General features: G+C 40.8%; 1 non-coding gene and 1 pseudogene across 1 annotated transcript; one reads left to right on the forward strand and one right to left on the reverse strand.

The window, feature by feature from the left end:
* Positions 1–19,576, forward strand: part of LOC102171744 — a 138,514-nt pseudogene that overhangs the window by 67,014 nt on the left and 51,924 nt on the right.
* On the reverse strand, positions 8,589–8,660 carry TRNAC-GCA. The gene has a single exon. It is a non-coding gene; the product is annotated as a tRNA-Cys (tRNA).

Genomic DNA, 19,576 nt, shown 5'->3' on the forward strand with positions numbered 1-19,576 from the left:
TCCTGACCTGCATACAGGTTTCTCAAGGGGCAGGTCAGGTGGTCTGATATTCCTATCTCTTTCAGAATTTTCCAGAGTTTATTGTGATCCACATAGTCAAAGGCTTTGACATAGTCAATAAAGCAGAAATAGATGTTTTTCTGGGATTCTCTTGCTTTTTCAATGATCCAGCCGATGTTGACAATTTGATCTCTGGTTTCTCTGACTTTTCTAAAACAAGCTTGAACATTTGGAAGTTCACAGTTCATGTATTGCTGAAGCCTGGCTTGGAGAATTTTGAGCATTACTTTACTAGTGTGTGAGATGAGTGCGATTGTGTAGCAGTTTGAGCCCTTGTTGGCATTGCCTTTCTTAGGGATCGGAATGAAAACTGACTTTTTCCAGTCCTGTGGCCACTGCTGATTTTTACAGATTTGCTGGCATAATGAGTGCAGCACTTTCATTGCATCATCTTTCAGGATTTGAAATAGCTCAACTGGAATTCCATCACCTCCACTAGCTTTGTTCATAGTGATGCTTTCTAAGGCCTACTTGACTTCACATTCCAAATGTCTGGCTCTAGGTGAGTGATCACACCATCGTGATTATCTGGGTCTTGAAAATCTTTTTTGTACAGTTCTTCTGTGTATTCTTGCCACCTCTTCTTAATATCTTCTGCTTCTGTTAGGTCCATACCATTTCTGTCCTTTATTGAGCCCATCTTTGCATGAAATATTCCCTTGGTATCACTGATTTTCTCAAAGAGATCTCTAGTCTTTTCCATTCTATTGTTTTCCTCTATTTCTTTGCACTGACCACTGAGGAAGTCTTTCTTATCTCTCCTTGCTATTCCTTGGAACTCTGCATTCAGACAGTTATATCTTTCCTTTCCTCCTTTGCTTTTCACTTCTCTTCTTTTCACAGCTATTTGTAAGGCTTCCTAAGACAGCCATTATCCTTCAGGAAAAATAAAATAATTTTTTTTTAAATGTGAGCATACCTTGAGGGCAGAAAATGGATACCTCTTTTAGGAATTTCAAAGCTAATAAATGCAGCAATATAAATATACCATTAAATTGCATTGTAACCAACAAATAGACATATGGATTACTGAGCCATAGTTAAACTTCAGGACCTACCTGCAGAAAAGGGTAAACACAAACAAAAAAGTTCCAAATTAACTGAGCAAGTAATAGTATACAAGAGGGTAAAAGGTTTAAAAATGGAACAACTGAAGCCCCAAAGTGTAGATTCTCAAGAGAATTCCAAATGGCAAGAGGGAATAGAAGAGAATCAATATAGAAAATGTCATAGGTTGTTCTGATTAATGCATACCTTGTGGTTTAGAGCTCAGCACCAATGCCAGTTTGATTCTGAAGACAATGTATTTCTAGAAGCATAGATGTAAAAAGAAAATGGAATTTTGTTTTGAATACAACATATGGCACTGCCTATGTGCTTTTACGAGAGTCTACCATGACCTTCCACTTCTGGTCACGTTGGACTATCAGAGACCAGATTTACCTGCCTGCCTTAAATAATTTTTAAAAACTGGACTAAACATATGAAACAATAGTTTTCAGACATTGAGCCACAGAAGCAAGTACAGTTATCCCTGAGTAAAGGGAAACAATCCAGATGAGTTCTACCTCCAACATCTCTTTTTACTGCCTAGAGATAATTTCTAGGCTGAAACAAAGAGAGGAAACCCTAACAGAGCCTGGCTTTCTCCCTGATTGGAGGAGATAGAGCTGATTATTTAACAAAGGTGCCCAAGAAGGCTCAAATTCAGAGAACATGGTTCTGGAGAGAGGAGAGCTTCACATGCTCAGGACTTCTGCAGAGGATTCTTTGTGTCTTCCAGCAAAGTACTAACTTACACATGCATATGAGGAAGCTATCAATACAAAGCCAAGCAAAGACCACTGTAAAGAAGCAATGCACAGAGCTCACATGTCTGAAAATAGTTCCATTTTCCCTCATCCCCATCAGAATGGAAAACCTCATAACACACAGGGCATCAGATAGAGTACTCATAAGGCTATTGACACATAGTGAGAAAAATTTTTCCCTAGACTAAGGGTTACTGTGGTCCCATCCAACAAAGTTTAAAGATTAGCCTATGGGATCAAACTGTTTCCAAGTAACTTAAATGTGTTCAGCGCAAAGCTCAAGAATATTTTTAAAAATACAAAAATAACCAGCACCCAAAAAGATAAAATTCACAACTGGCATCCAGTGAAAAATCACCAAGCATGCAAAGAATCATAATGAAGAGAAAAAATTAACGGAAACAGATTCATAAATGACGCAGATGGTAGGACAAGTGGACAAATATATTAAAACATACTGTAATTAGGTTCCATATGTTCAAGAAGGTGGAACATAGTTTTTCAACCTTTGCATTGCTGACATTTGGGGACAGATAATTCTTCATTGTGGGGGCTGTCGTGAACATTATGGTATGTTTAGCAGCACCTTTAACCTCTAACCACTAGATTCCAGTAGCATTTTGTCACCTACCTGTGACAAGCAAAAGTATCTCCAGAAATTGTTATATGTCTCCTGGGGGCAAGATTACCCCTGGCTGAGAAACACTACGATGGAAGAAAGAATGAGTACATTAAGGAGTTGTTTTTCAGCCCCTCAGTCATGTCCAACTCTTTGCAACGTTAAGGAGAAATATGGGTAATACCTAAAAACCCAATTACAGTTTCTGTTGATGAAAAACACAATGTCTGAGATGAAGAACACACTGAGTAAAATAAGCAGCAGATTACGACACTGCAGAAAAAAAAATTAATGAACTTGTTGTTCAGTCACTAAGTTGTGTCTGACTCTTTGTGACCCCATGGACTGCCTCACGCTAGGCTCCTCTGTCCTTCACTATCTCCCGGAGTTTGATCAAATTCATGTCCATTGAGTCAGTGATGCTATCTAACCATCTCATCCTCTGCCACCCTCTTCTCCTTTTGCCTTCAATCTTTCCCAGCATCAGGGTCTTTTCCAATGAGTCAACTCTTCACATCAGGTGGCCAAAGTATTGGAGTTTCAGCTTCAGCATCAGTCCTTCCAATGAATATTCAGGGTTGAGTTCCTTTAGGGTTGACTAGTTTGATCTCTTTTAATGAACCTGAATCTGAAGCAATAGAAATACTCCAAAATGAAACACAGATTCTACCATGTTGTACAGTTATTTATTATAGTAGATATTCTATAAGTGGAGTTAGGAATACCAACTACAAGGCTATTGTAGCAAACCAGTCCAGTGAAGAAAGTGACAGGCTGAAAATATCCATACTGATGGTAGGAAATTAATACAGCGACTACTGCAACTAATAATGTAGTAGTATAAGGATTAGCTAACATTGAATTTTTTGTACCAGTCACTTTGCTAAGCAATTTATATACACTTTTTCATTAAATATTTACAACAATCTTTAGAGACTGGTGTCACCATCCCCTTTACAGATATGAAAGCTGACTCTCATACAGTTTAAAGAAATAATAAACAGCACAAGACCATAAGGTCACACAGCTACAAATGGTAAAGGAGAAATTTGAGCCCAAATCTGCTCTGCTCTAGAGCCTGCCCTCTTAACCACTAGGCTTCCCAATATGGAATGATTGGTTGAAAGGAAAGCAGAACTATTTCAAAGAATCAAAATGAAACTGAATGACTGACTTGGGTGTGGAAAAGGGAAAATACAGCAAATGGGAAGCATATTATTCAAGAAATAGCAGAAGTGTCAAAAATATAAATAAAGCTGTATACATGTACAGTCTACAGACCTTTAGAGCTAGAGGGAGTATGAATGATAATCTCTTCTAGGCACAGATGTGCACACACACAGTACACACACCTTCAAATAGCAAAATAAGTACAGATCTAGAGATTTTGCTTTCCTTCCCCACATTTGCTGAGTGTTTTAAATGACTCGCTTAGTTTCTCCAGCTAGTTAGAGGCTATGCCAAACTTGGAGCTGTAATTATCATGTTCTTTCTACTCTGACACCCTGCTTCCCCTGAATAAATATGTAAACATGCCTACCCCACGCCTAGCACATGGCAGATTTTTAATAAATATTAGATGTTTATATTGACAGACAATTAAGCCATTCAAAATGACTTATGTATATAGTCACAGCATTACTGCATGGGGGCAGATCCACTCTGAAACTGTCTCAGCCTTTTCTTCATGGAATAATCTCATTTACCATCAAATGATGTAGTCAAGTCACAGTGACTGGGGAAAAGAACAGTTTTTAGTATTATTTCCCATCCTATAGTGTGTTCTTGAAACCTCCTCATGCTAAAGTGCCTAACACCCGAGCAGAATGGGAATAGAAAAACTGTCTTTATGCAAAAAACATTACCTATGTTTACAATCCTTTCCACAGGAGGGAATCAGCTGATGGAGGCAGCCAGTCTGTACAATTATAGAAGCATGACAGAAACCAGGTGAGCCATTCTCCACAGGATTCTGTATTATCCAGATCCCATGTCGGCCCCAAACCAAAAGGCTGGCCTTAATCGCTTCACCCCACATTCTCCTCACACAATTGGTAGGTCCAGTTAGAGATGCCTTTCTCTGCATGAGACTGCTGTCCCAAGCAACATGTAAAATGGTTTGCCTTTAAAGAGCCCATTGCCCTTGGCACCAACATTTCTTAATGTTTATGTTTTTGAGAGGAGAGTGTGGGTGATAAAGCTCTCAGTCACACGGAGGTGCCTTTTTGCTCCAGCAGTTCACAAGATATTCAGTTTTATTTAATGGCTTAACTGCTTCATAATTGCTCATATTCAGCTGCTCCTAAGCCTGAATGATCTCAGCTTTTAATATGCCTTGTCTAATTTTTAGCCACATCAATCTATACAAATAGCTCATCACTACTCTGAAATACTAATGCTTGTCACATATTTCAATCGGCTTTATAAGACCTTGTTCCTGTGTTCATAAATCTTGTTAACATTTCAGGTCCTTTATTTTCTTGTCCAATGATTCAGAGATATATATACACATATTTGTAAAAGGTCTAATCTTCTCCAAGGATGAAACTCTTTTCAAATAAAAAAGATTTGACCTCTTTTTTCACTAAATGTACATAACAGTATTTGTAATTATTTGTAGCATTTTGCACCGTTGCCTTCTTTTTATAGTTAGCCTCATATTTTTCTTACCTCCTCTTCTTGTTTGTAAACACCTTGGGATAAACCAAAGAGATAAATAACAACTGGGGGTGGGAGGCAGCTAGAGATTGGGTGGTCAGAGGTCACTCTGTGAGATGAGATTTGAGCTGAGAGCTGAAAAATGGGAACAGTTAGCCACAGTGAAGACTGGTCCAGTACTTCTGCTTTCTGTTGGAGAAAAGCAAGCTAGTCATCAGTCACTGTGGGACAGTGACCTACTTCATCAGAATACTAATTTCTTCAATAAAGTAACATCATCAGAAAGGGGTAGGGCATTAAGAAGAAAGTTTCCAGACACACCTGAGTAAACATCAAGTCTAAGGACTCCATTGTGAACAGGACACACTGGATATCAAGTAGAGATCCATAAAGGTCTTCTAAGTCACTGAAGTGTATTACTATATTTATCTGATTAGTAAGAATATGCTGATATGTTGTTTAGTCACCCAGTCATGTGAAGCTCTTTGCAACGCATGAACTATAACTCTCCAGGCTCCTCTGTCTGTGGAATTCTCCAGGCAAGATATATTAGTCTCTCCAATTACACTGAGAGCTCTTCTGAGGTATTATAGAAACTATTTCTCACATGATAGCTCTGCATCCTTGTTATTTATTGTTTATTATGTATAAGGGAGTGGCACCCCACTCCAGCGTTCTTGCCTGGAGAATCCCATGGGCGGAGGAGCCTGGTGGGCTGCAGTCCATGGGGTCACTAAGAGTTGGACACGACTGAACGTCTTCACTTTCACTTTTCACTTTCATGCATTGGAGAAGGAAATGGCAACCCACTCCAGTGTTCTTGCCTGGAGAATCCCAGGGACGGGGACCTGGTGGGCTGCCGTCTATGGGGTCAACAGAGTGGGACACAACTGAAGCGACTTAACAGTAGCAGCAGCATGTATCACCCCCACTAAATATAAGCTCTGAGAATCCAGAGACCCTGTTATCTTGTTCACAACAGCATACCCAGTCATGGAATAGAGCACATAATAGGCACAAAGTGTGCCTACTAAATAAATGAATGGAACCAACCTGGTATCAGTGTGAATATAAATTGTTTTCCAATAAAACTGTATGTCCCTTGCATCTAAAGGAGAATCCTTATAGCTAACCTAAAGTCTACTTTTAACTCCAATAAAATGTCCCTATGATAAATAACTATTACAGTGGTCCTATATTCTTTAGGCTATAAGAGGTAGAAATAATCTGCATGTCATCCCTGCCCCTCTTCCAACTCCATGTATACCTCAGAAACCCAGGCCCAGTTAGAAAGCAAAAAGCAGACGTCGCAGGAACCCTCTCTCTCAACCATTACTGGTCATAGGAAGGACTGCTGTCTGACTCACATCTCCCAGCTCCCCTCTTCCTCATACTCTATTCTAAGCTGTGAAAAGACAGGATTTCTCTCTCTTTTCAGGAATCTAATAACATGTAGAATCATAGATTGCACATTCAATGTTTGTTTCCATTTCTACATGTGAATATCCATTTGCCTTAAACCCAGTGTCATTAGCTTCAGGATGCAGTCATTCACAGGACTGTTTCAGTTGTACATACCAGAATTCATCATTACCCAAGCACTATAAAATCACTTACACATCATGGTCTTCCCTGAGAGCTGAAAAATAAAGTACTTGTCATATTCTTAACTGCATTGACTGGACCTTCCACAAACACTACGGTGAAAGAATTGTCCTTTCTTCCTCCTCACATACTTATTACCCTTAATAATACCTGTTATGACTGAGGCCTTTAGCAAAAAGAATGTTAGCTTAAAATTGTATGTTATTAGTTATAATTTGCCTGCTGGGAAAAATGTTGCCTAAGTAATAAATACATTTTATTAATAGAAAACTAGGTCAGAATAAAAAAAGGTCCACTCTCCAACCACCTATCTTCTCTTTCTCTAATGTGTGCTACTTTCCAAAAGCTGTGGGTGCTTGCAGAAACTACCATAGCAGCTGGGGATGGATTCTTCTTACATGACCAACCCTAGGGAAAACACTTGGATCAGGCGAATTGGTCTCCTGTGTTCTGGCCTCACTTTCTTTACCAATTAGCCCGCATTTAACATTTCTCCTCTTTCAAGAATGTCATATAGCATCATGAGCTGATAAACTAACTCACATTAAACCTGAGGTATTGGAAGTATAATGTCACCTCACTCAGGAGTATTTTTATTTCATCAGGAGGTGTGGGAAAGAAAGGACAGTGTTTCAAACAGAGAAATAAATTCATAATGGTGGTCTTTTCCATCTACCTGTAAGATGCAATTATGTGCAAAACTCAGAAGCATTCATTTGCTCATTCATTTATTGTCAGTCACCAAATATCTTTTGAGGGCTTATTCTGTGCCAGTCACTGAGCAAAGTATTTAAGATGTTATGACAGACCTAGTCCTTCACCTCAAAGAATTCATGATACACAATTGTTTTGACTTTGGTTCACATAAGAACACTAAGCTCTGATTTAACATTTTGACCAACATACTTCAGATACACTTTATTTCTTTGGAATCCTCCCAAGTCTAGAAGTTTCTATACTAATTTTAGCTGAAAAGCATTACCTAGTTCTCACTTTAAGTCCTTCATTTCTCTTCAGCCTCTATGGTGGAAGAGATGATCTCCCAGAAGCTTTCCAAAGATTTTCTCCCAAAAAGCTTCGAGTCAGTTTCAAACTAACAAACTGGGGAGATCGCTTAAATAATTTCTGTATAAAATAATCCTTGAAATGGAGGTAGCAACTTTCTTCAAGGAGGAAAGCCACTTAGCACTTTAGAAAGCAAGACACCTCTCTTTATAACAGCCCGTCAAAAATATTTGTAACAGACCAACTGACCGCAGGCTTGAGAAAATTCAGACAATACCAGTAATCTAGAAAGGGCAGCTGGTATCAGGAAGCGCTAGGATAACTGTACCAGATACTTACACCAGCCCCTACCTTGATTGTTGTTGTCTGTGCCTTACCCCTGGATTACACCCCTTTTAATCATTTCCCTTTAATATTCATATAGATTCTTTGTTTTTACTCAAATCACTAAATATTTTTCTATTCTGTTTAACCTCATCAGTTTAAACTGGATAGTACATCTTTTTCCCATCCTGTGAAAGGGAAAAAAGACAACAATATTGCCATTGAAACCCAAAGTTTTTCATCAAGATATGATGAAATTTATTAAAGAAGCCAGTGACAGGCAAGAGACACATTCCCATATTACCTGAAATTTCCAGATAACATGTTAGTGTCTGTTCAGGAGCATTGCAAATGGTGCATGCTAAGTCACTCTGTGTGTGCGAAGTCGCTCAGTCATGTCTGATTCTTTGTGACCCTGTGGACTGTAGCCCTCCAGGCTCCTCTGTCCATGGGATTCTCCAGGCAAGAATACTGGAGTGGGTTACCATTTTCTTCTCCAGGGGATCTTCCCAACCCAGGGATCGAACCCGGGTCTCCTGCTTTGCAGGCAGACGCTTTATCCTCTGAGCCACCAGGGAAGCCTAAGTCACTTTGGTCGTGTCCAACTCTTTGCAACCCCATGGGCTGTAGCCTTCCAGCCTCCTCTGTCTGTGGGATTCTCTGGATAAGAACACCCAAGTGGGTTGCCATGCCCCCTCCAGGGGATCCTCCCAACCCAGGGTTTGAGCCTGCTTCTCTTACATCTCCTACATTGGCAGGCAGGTTCTTTAACAGTAGCACCACCTAGGCTACTACCATTGTGGTGGTTTCGTCGATAAGTCACGTCCGACTCTTGCGACCCCATGGACTGTATCCTGCCAGGCTCCTCTGTCCATGGGATTCTCTGGGCAAGAATGCTGGAGGGGGTTGTCATTTCCTTCTCCAACTACCATTGTGGATGGTAACAGTAGTCGAAAGTGCATTGAATCAAAGTTATGCGTGTAGTGAAGGAAAAGGGTGTCATTTAGAGCAAACACCATTCGTAAATTTGGGGACAGCTGATTTAAATTAGTAGGTTGCACAGAAACTTATTTCTGGAAACAATTTTCAGGGCTGCTCTTGCCAGCTTTGAAGACCAGGAATTAGAGATACTTTTAAAAACTGTTCCCTCTATATATAGGAAAAAGAAGCTATATAAAGGAAGTAAAATATTCAGCTGGTTCTATATGAAGCGGAGCAAAGGCTTCTCTAGTAATTTTTGCATGTGAAACCATGCGGTTGTTACTTTAAAGTGACTAAGGTTAAGTTGGAGCACCCAAACAATATTACAGGTATTTAGACAGTTGTAAATAAATAGTTACTAGGACATTTAGGGGATAAGTTTAGACATATCGTACAAATCATAATGATGACTAAAAAATCCTGACCAAAAATTATAATCGCTGTAAAGACCTTAAATTTTCCTTTGGATTTAAGCCAAAAATTCTGCATATAAATTTCACCTATAGGTTTGGTGTTGAGATATCTATTTTATTTATTTATTTTAATTTTTACTGGAATATAAGTTGATATACAATATTCTGTTAGTTTCAGAAATACAGCAAAGTGATTCAGTTATATATATGCAATATATCCACTCTTTTTTAGATTTTTTTCCCATATAGACCATTACAGAGCATTGGGTAGAGTTCCCTGTACAGTACAGGAGGTCATTATTAGTTACCTATTTTATATATCGTAGTGTTTATAGGCCAATCCCAATCTCCCAATTTATCCCCCCCACCTCTTACCCCCAGTAACCATAAATTTGCTTCCTACGTCTGTAATTCTATTTCTGTTTTGGAGATAAGTTCATTGTTCCATTTTTTTAGATTCTACATATAAGAAATGCCATATGATATTTGTCTTTCTCTGACTTCACTCAATATGACAACCTCTAGGTCCAGCCATATTGCTGCAAATGGCATTATTTCATTCTTTTTTATGGCTGAGTAGTATTCCATTGTGGGCTTTCCTGGTGGCTCAGTAGTAAAGAATCCACCTGCCAACACAGGAGATGTGGGCTTGATCCCTAGGTCAGTAAGATTCCCCTAGAGAAGGAAATGGGAACCTACTCCAATATTCTTGCCTGGGAAATCCCATGGACAGAGGAGCTGGGCAGGCTATAGTCCATGGGGTCACGAAGAGTCAGGCATGACTTAGTGACTAAAAACAACAATATTTCATTGTATATATGTACCACATCTTCTTTAGACATTCCTCTATTAGTGGATATTTAAGTTGCTTCAATATCATAGCTATTGTAAATAGTGCTATAATGAACATTTAAGTACATATATCTTTTCAAATTATCATTTTTTTGTATATATATCCAAAAGCGGGATTGTTGGATCATATGATAGCTCTATTTTTCAGTTCAGTTCAGCCGCTCATTGTGTCTGACTCTTTGCGATCCCATGGACTACAGCATGCCAGGCCTCCCTGTCCATTGCCAGGTCCCAGAGTTTACTCAAACTTATGTCCATTGAGTCGATGATGCCATCCAACCATCTCATCCTCTGTTGTCCCCTTCTCCTCCTGCCTTCAATCTTTCCCAGCGTCAATGTCTTTCCAAATGAGTCAGCTCTTCGCATAAGGTGGCCAAAGTATTGGAGTTTCAGCTTCAACATCAGTCCTTCCAATGAACATTCAGGACTGATTTTCTTTAGGATGGACTGGTTGGATCTCCCTGCAGTCCAAGGGACTCTCAAGAGTGTTCTCCAACACCACAGTTCAAAAGCATCAATTCTTCGGTGCTCAGCTTTCTTCACAGTCCAAGTCTCACATCCATACATGACTACTGGAAAAACCACAGCTTTGACTAGACAGACCTTTGTTGGCAAAGTAATGTCTCTGCTTTTGAATATGCTGTCTAGGTTGGTCATAACTTTCCTTCCAAGAAGCAAGTGTCTTTTAATTTCATGGCTGTAATCACCATCTGCAGTGATTTTGGAGCCCTCCCAAAATAAAGTCTGACACTGTTCCCACTGTTTTCCCATCTATTTTCCATGAAGTGATGGGACCGAATGCCATGATCTTAGTTTTCTGAATGCTGAGTTTTAAGCCAACTTTTTCACTCTCCTCTTTCACTTTCATCAAGAGGCTCTTTATTTCTTCTCTTTCTGCCTTAAGGGTGGTATCATCTGCATATCTGAGGTTATTGATATTTCTCCCAGCAATCTTGATCCCAGCTTGTGCTTCATCCAACCCAGAATGTCTCATGATGTACCCTGCATAGAAGTTAAATAAGCAGGGTGATAATAAACAGCCTTGACATACTCCTTTCCCAATCTGGAATCAGTCTATTGTTTCATGTCCAGGTCTAACTGTTGTTTCCCGACCTGCATACAGATTTCTCAAGAGTCAGGTCAGGTGGTCTGGTATTCCCTTCTCTTTCAGAATTTTCCAGTTTATTGTGATCTACACAGTCAAAGGCTTTGGCATAGTCAATAAAGCAGAAATAGATGTTTTTCTGGGACTCTCTTGCTTTTTCGATGATCCAACAGATGTTGGCAGTTTGGTCTCTGGTTCCTCTGCCTCATCTAAATCCAGCTTGAACATATGGAAGTTCACGGTTCACATGCTATTGAAGCCTGGCTTGGAGAATTGATTATTACTTTACTTGCATGTGAGATGAGTGTTATTGTGTAGCAGTTAGAGCGTTCTTTGGCATTGCCTTTCTTTTGATTGGAATGAAAACTGACCTTTCCCATTCCTGTGGCTCTATTTTTAGTTTTCTTTCAATAATATTATTTATTTATAACTGTGCTGGGTCTTCATTCCCATGCAGGTCTTTCTTTAGTTTTTGTGCGCAGTCTTCTCATTGTAGGGCTTCTCTTGTTGCAGAGCATGGGCTCTAGGGTGCCTGGACTTCAGTAATCATAGCACAAGACTGAGTAGTTGTGGCTCTTATGCTCTGGAGCATAGGCACAATAGCTGTGGTGCATGAGCTTCGTTGCTCCACAGCGTGTGGGATCTTCCCACATCATGGATCGAACCCATGTCTCCTGCATTGGCAGGCAGATTCTTTACCACTGAGCCACCAGGGTTGCCCCTATTTTTAGTTTTTTAAGGCACCTCCATACTACTCTCCATAGTGGCTGTACCAATTTACATTCCCAGCAACAGTGTAGGAGAATCCCCTTTTCTGCGCACCCTTACAAGCATTTATTCTTTGTAGACTTTTTGATGATGGCCATTCTGACTGGTGTGAGGTGATACCTCGTTGTTCTTTTGATTTGCATTTCTCTAATAATTAGTGATATTGAGCATCTTTTCATGTGCTTCTTTTATCCTTCTCAGATATTAAATGAGTATCACCCATCTTCTATCTTAAGGCTTTATGATTATAAAGCATATAATGCCCTCTTGCTATTATCCTCACCTTCTTCCTTGCAAGGAGACAGACAAGCTGTATTCATTGCATAAAGTTAAATTCCCCAGTGCCCCATCTGTTGAATGCATACACACGTGCATACACACGCACACACACATAGACACACTTACCTTCTTTCCAAACAACCATCCTTCCCAGCTATGTAGAAGAGGCTAGGCCTTGGGAACAGTACTCTTGCCTGAAAACATACGTCCTCAAGAATCACAGTCTCAGTGAATATGAGGTCGAATAATTCACCTGTTCACAATAGAGCTATTGATTCATAGTCCTTGCTCATGAATTTTTTTCATCTCCATGATCCAGAATAGTTTACCTTGTCCCTTGCATCAAGCTAAATTCCATTAAGGCTCCATTCAAGTTCCACATCATCCACACCTTTTCCCTGATCCAGCAGATGACTTAAATGCTTTCTTCTCTCTGAGCCACGTGACTCCCATAGTAACAAGCTTCCCCAATAAAAAAAAATTTAGGGAAAACCCAATCAGAGTAAGTGCTTCTCAACCACAGACTATGTAGGGTTAAATAATGCCCCCTCTAAAATTTATGTCCATCCAGAACCTCAGAATGTGACTTTATTTTAAAATGAGGTTTTCTAGATATAATTGGTTAGGATGAAATTTGGGCTTAGGGTGGGCCCTATTCTAAGGGCTAGAGTCCTTATAAGGACAGAAACACAGATACGCAGAGGGAAGACAGCCAAGAAAAGGCAGGCAGAGTTATGCTGCTGCTGTTGAGTCGCTTCAGTCGTGTCAGACTCTGTGCGACCCCATGGACGGCAGCCCACCAGGCTCCACCATCCCTGGGATTCTCCAGGCAAGAACGCTGGCTGCTGCTGCTGCTAAGTCGCTCAGTCGTGTCCGACTCTGTGCGACCCCACAGACGGCAGCCCACCAGGCTCCGCCATCCCTGGGATTCTCCAGGCAAGAACACTGGAGTGGGGTGCCATTTCCTTCTCCACAAGCCAAAGAATGCCAGGGATTTCCAGAAAACACAGAAGCTAGAACAGCCAAAATCAAATTCTTCTCTACAGCCTTTGGAGGGAGTACGGCCCTGTTGACACCTTGATTTGAGACTTCTTACCTCCAGCACTATGAGAGAATAAATTTCTATTGTTTTAAGCCACACAGTTTTTAGTAATTTGTTTTAGCAGCTCTTGGAATTAATACATTGACCATGTCTTTTACTTTTATTTCTTCAGATTTCAGAGATTTAGGGGGTTATGGCTGGCAATCAATAAACAATGCTTATTGGCTGACAGGACAACACTTTGATGATTGTGAGTCAGGGCAGCTGGTCTGTGTAAATAGACCATTCTCAAGCTACTTGTGAAGCACAAGAGTCCTGCTAGTAATTTCCTAGTGCCCTGGATAGATTCAAGTTCAAGAGGCAGAGAAGAGCAGGTGTTTTTACAGATTTATTATTGGTGGAGGGATTAATGCATTAAATGTATTTTCTATTTAAAAGCATTTTCTCTTAGCTACAAGTTATTTATTTACTTCTCTTAAAAGGGAGCTGTACGGTTATAAACAGAGGCAAAGATTTTGCTCTAAATCTTTGATATGCTAATATGATCATTAACTTCTATGACCATACATAGTTTTAAATTTTCCCATATTTGTTTGATCGTGTGATACTTTAAGTTGGAGAGCATAGCCAAGGAATAATATTTTGGGTTACATATTCTGGGAAGCTGACCTAATTAATGACCTCTGCCTCTTATATTGAGATGCTTTAGACTGAAAGAAACAGGGGAAATGGCTTAGAATGGCTCAACCAGTAAGAGTTATTATGCCATATAATAAGAAGTTCTTCATTGGCTGTCTCCAGGGATGGTTAATTCAGCTGGTCAGTGGTGTCATCAGGCCCTGTGAACGTCTCTATTTTTGCTTTATTCAGTGTGTTGTGTGGTTCCCTTTAGGGCTACAGCAGCACAGGCCATCAAAATCATATATGCCAGTCAGAAAGGCAAATCAGTCCCAGAAGCCTCCTGCCCATTTCCCCTCCCATCTCACTGGCCAAGATAGCACCATATTTCCCTGCTGCTGCTGCTGCTGCTAAGTCGCTTCAGTCAGTGTCCGACTCTGTGCAACCCCATAGATGGCAGCCCACCAGGCTCCCCTGTCCCTGGGATTCTCCAGGCAAGAGCATTGGAGTGGGTTGCCATTTCCTTCTCCAACGCATGAAAGTGAAAAGTGAAAGGGAAGTCGCTCAGTCTATCCGACTCTTTGCGACCCCATGGGCTGCAACCCCACTAGGCTCCTCCGTCCTTGGGATTTTCCAGGCGAGAGTACTGGAGTGGGGTGCCATCGCCTTCTCAGCCATATTTCCATACCTAACCCAATCACTGGTAAGGGGAACTGGGCCACCATGATTGGCTTAAATCACTTACACTCCTGATTCATTCTCTCAAACTGGGAAGACAGCCTCCCAGCACAAATGAGTCACACTCCTGTGATAGTGTGGAAGAGAAAACAAAACCATGATTCTGTTAGTGGGGTTATTGGTTGCCCCTCAACAGCAGTTTACCCCTTCTTCCTTACCAACAGAACCATTGTTTTTGTGCAGAACAGTGAAGTGTTCAGCCTCCATTGTTTGAATCATGATTAGTGAAGCCATTCCTAGAAATCTCATTCATTTTTGCCAGATACTAGCTTTCCCAGATTCTTGTATTATAGGTGCCATTAGACATGGTTCTGGCCAATGAGATATGAGTAAATATCTTATGCAGTCTTTAATATATCTAAATATCTATATCTGCTTATAAATCTTATCTGTCTAATATAGCACACTGTAGAGCAAGACAGAGACAGAGTTAGCTTAAGCCACCTCTCCAATCTGCTGCTACCCCCACCTCTCCTTTAGGCCTTGGAATACGGTCATGTTCCTAGGACAGTGGCAGCCCTTATGGCCCTGAGCTAACCAGCACAGGAGCCAAATACCAACGCACTGAGAATGACTGGGCAGAAGATGGAAAGGACCTGTGAGCTACAGAATCCACCCTGGATGCTCATACCCTGAACACTTTTTATAGCACCTCTTCACATCAAGCTGAACATCCACAGAACACAGAAAGCAAAATGCCAGAACATCCAAATCCTAGAGTGAAGACACTATTGCAGCCAAATCCCCTAACCGTGACCCCCTCAAAATAAAGGAACAAAGAGATAATTGAATTAGGAGACAGTGTGTCAAAGACAACCAGAAAAGCACCCACAAAGGCAGGTATCCCCAGATTGATTCATCCTGCACAGTTTGGAGGTGTATCTGGGAGGTGCTCAGAGGTGCCTCTCTGCTCCCAGCGTTGTGGGGAGGGGGCACACAGGGAATGGGGAAGAGTGTTTCTCTGCTGTGGGGAAAGCAGTTGGAGGAGCCTCAGGGAGGTCATAGATCAGGAGAATAGGCAAGTATTTTTCTTAGTGATTCACATGATCATCATTTTAACCAGAGTTTATCTGCACAAATCTATGAGGTGAAGAAAAATGGCCCAACCAGGATCATTGGCACTGATTCTATATCAACTACCTACCCTCACCCCCAGGATGATCACAGCAGCAAGCCACTCTCTGGGCTACCTCTCTTCACTCCCTCCCCCTAAACTCCCTCTAAATCTCCTAGTCATTTGTGACCACAGTTTTGTAAAGTACAGTCAAAACACGAAACTTCAAAAGCATGCTTGGAAAGCGGGGACTGAAAATGTCAGTAATGAGATGAGCTGGCAGAGCAAGTACAGGCTTGGTTCTGTACCAGTAACAGAGAGAACTTAGCCAGTGCATAGAATCAGCTCACTTACTTTCCTCAAATTGTGACCATACCTTTATTCTAATCAATTATACAAAAACAATGTATATGTCATGCACTTTCATCAGATGTCATGTAAGTTTAAAACACTTTCATTTGTTTATATATCACATTATTCTAAGAAGTATTCATTGATTCATGGCTTCTGAAATTTTAACATCTGAGTTCAGGTCAAATGAAGGAGGAAGAAAAGGAAGAATCAAGAAGGATGAGAAGAAATATAAATGATTTTCTAACTAGAGGTCTCCCTAAAGATTTCCTCATTCCATGCCCTTTCCTATTCAGGCAGGGAACAGAGAAATTAGTTTTGTGCCAGCCCCAAAATCCATATTTCTACAATTCTCTACCAGTGCTGTTCTCAAGGGATTCATCAGTTTAATTTCAACACCGATTCGTCAGACTGAAGGGTGGGAGAATTTTAATCATAAATTATTTGCATGGAAGCACATCAAGAACTTGCCACAAAAATATACATTCCTTGAAATATGTAAAAGTATTGCTTTTCAAACTTTCTAGCTCTTTGATTGTAATGATTTCTGTTAGGCTCATAATAGACCCATGGACTTAAGAAGGCTTCTCAAACACAACCATGCTGTCTATCAGGGGACAAACAGGCTTGACAAATATTCAGCCAAAAATACCATCTGGAATCACAGTGTTTCTGATAAAGGAGGTTTCTATTTCATTTAATTACTGGAGATCTTGTGGGTCTAGATCAAACCCCTACATCCTCAAGGAGAGGCATGGGCAGGGGGAGATGGGAAGGAATGTCTCAATGATACAATGAGGCTTCAGGCATTTCCTTCAGCTCCGCCTTCCAGAACTTCCTTCTCAACCTCCTGGTTCTCACTGGTTTGCATCTTGCAGCCCATGGCCATGTAACTGATTTCCATATCTGTCAGTCCCTGCATATCTTCAGATCCTCATCTGGACAGCTTTTGGAGCTCCCTACCTTGGCCCTGCTTTTAGCAGTCAGTGAGCCAATCCCACCCATCCAATAGCCCCTGACTCCCCAGGTCCTGCTAACCCAGGTCAAGACCTTTAAAACTGCTGGGGGATTAGACATTAGCAATGAATTCGAAATGAATCAGCTTTGCCTTGAAAGGTGGGCAAAGGGAAACAAAAGGATGGTGAAACATAGATTTGGCTTTGGTCAACATGCTTAATTTGGCTTTGGTCAACCATAGGGAAAATCCTATGGTAATAGCTGTTCCTAACCCCACCCATTTCCCCAGTTCAATGAATGTTTAAATCATGATGAGAAAGGTGGATTTACAGTATTGTAATCTGATTCTTTTAAAGTTCTGGAGGTTCTAGTTCAAAAAGAATATTACCAATTTGCATCCTACTTGGAATATCTAAATATTATATTAGAAGGCCCAAACTTAGAGCATACATAATAAAATATCAGTCCCCTGGGCTGCATCAAGTACAGCACAGAATATATGTTTTGTTTTAATTTAATCACATTCTCAATAGGAAAAGTACAACAAGGTTACAAATGTTCCTGCTAAAGTAAGGAAGATATTCAGTAAGTAAGACTTGTCCCTGACAAATTCTGTCTTCCATTTCCCTGATACATCAGATTTCTACAGCTCTCCAACAGTTTTCATTTCCCAGAAGTCTTACTCCTAGCTGACTGTCAAGTGTTCTTTCTAGAGATAATGGTTTTTAGCTGATATTGGTTTAAGGTGTTTCTTTTCCCAGGTGTATTTGCATCTATAAGTGAAAGCTTCAAATCATCAGCCTTAGGTTTAAGAAGCTAATTATGATATGAGTAAGGGGGAGGCAGCGGGTTGAGGGGGTGGGGAGTAGGGTAGAAAATAGGAAAGTGTTTTGTTGGAAAATTCTCTGTTTGTCAACTCGCCTGTCAAAAGTACAAGAGAGAGGGATACAAATGGACATAAAGGTTCTTAAACCAGAAACTCTCACCTGCTGGACTTTCAGATTTCTTTTTGTTGCAAGTGAGAAAAGCACAAATCATCTTGAGCAAATATGGGACTTTGCTGGCTCATGACAGTCAGTAAAAGAGACATAGGAAGAGCTAGGTTCAGAGATGCTGCTGAACCTCTGAAATTATTGGAATTAGGTACTCAAATGCAGTGTGCTTTTTCTGTTTCCTGTCCCTGCCTGTCCACTTCATCTTCTTCCCCTGCAGAATGATTTTCTTTTTTCAAATGACAGTTGCTAAGTTTCACATCTAACAGACTTACCTCTAGAAAGAGGCTGCCCTCAAGCTCTCTCTGACCCCCCAGAAAAGTACTTATTACCTCAGTTTAAATCAGCCCTGGGATCAGTCCACTTTGGCCAGAGGGAGGGCTGCTGGTTCAGTTCCCAGGGAGGACCTGGCAGGTAGAGCCTGGGAACGATACTCAGGTGTTAATTCCTGTGTTAACTGTGAAGATAAGGAAAAGGGGAAGAGGCATTCCTGAGCAAAGGCATCTTGGCACACACTCCCAGGTGCCAGATGTCCTCTGCAACTGGCACAGCACAGTGCTGCTTAAAGATCCAGTGGCTCACGTTGGCAAAAAATCCCCACTCAATCAATATGGAACACCATGTGGTTTCAAGTCACTGGGGACTGTAAAGAACATGGCCTTTTGGGTTAAACTTGAAATATAGAGACAGCAACAAGATAATGTCACAGGGACACCCAAACAAGAGATAAGGACTTGGAAGATACTATATGTTCTACCAGTATCCACTGGTCCACATCCTCCAGACGGTCTCTGGGAATAGTTGAGGGTGGGGGCAGAGGAGACTTTGGTGGAGGCTGGACTTTCTGCAGTAGTAATTAGGTGCTAGAGCTAACTGAATAAGAATTAATGCTACTAGTATAGGACACCAGGGATAGGGCTAAGAGCTGGCGCCCTGCAGCTAGACAGGCTGGGTTCAAATTCTTGCTGCACCACTTCCTAGCTGTGGGATCTGGGCACATGGCTACTAGTACCTCTGTCTCTTAGGTTTCTCAGCTAAAAAAGGAGAATAATAATAGTACTTACCTCACAAGATTATTTTGAGGATTAAAATATGTAGTAGCACTTTTTAAAATTGATTTCTCAGATACATGCAGACAGAAACTTCTGGAAACTACAGCATATCCAGATCCAAATGAATGAATTTCTAACGGTAAAATTATAAATATTATTAGGATATTTCAGGGCAGAGAGTTATGCCTAATACCGCCGTCTGTCCAACACATTAATACTTACCTACTCTGATTTTAAATTCACTGTGCCAGGCAGAAGGGAACTATTTCCAACTCTTACTCTCCTCTTACCG

Source organism: Capra hircus, chromosome 2 (genome assembly GCF_001704415.2).
Source record: "Capra hircus breed San Clemente chromosome 2, ASM170441v1, whole genome shotgun sequence".
Classification (NCBI taxonomy): domain Eukaryota; kingdom Metazoa; phylum Chordata; class Mammalia; order Artiodactyla; family Bovidae; genus Capra; species Capra hircus.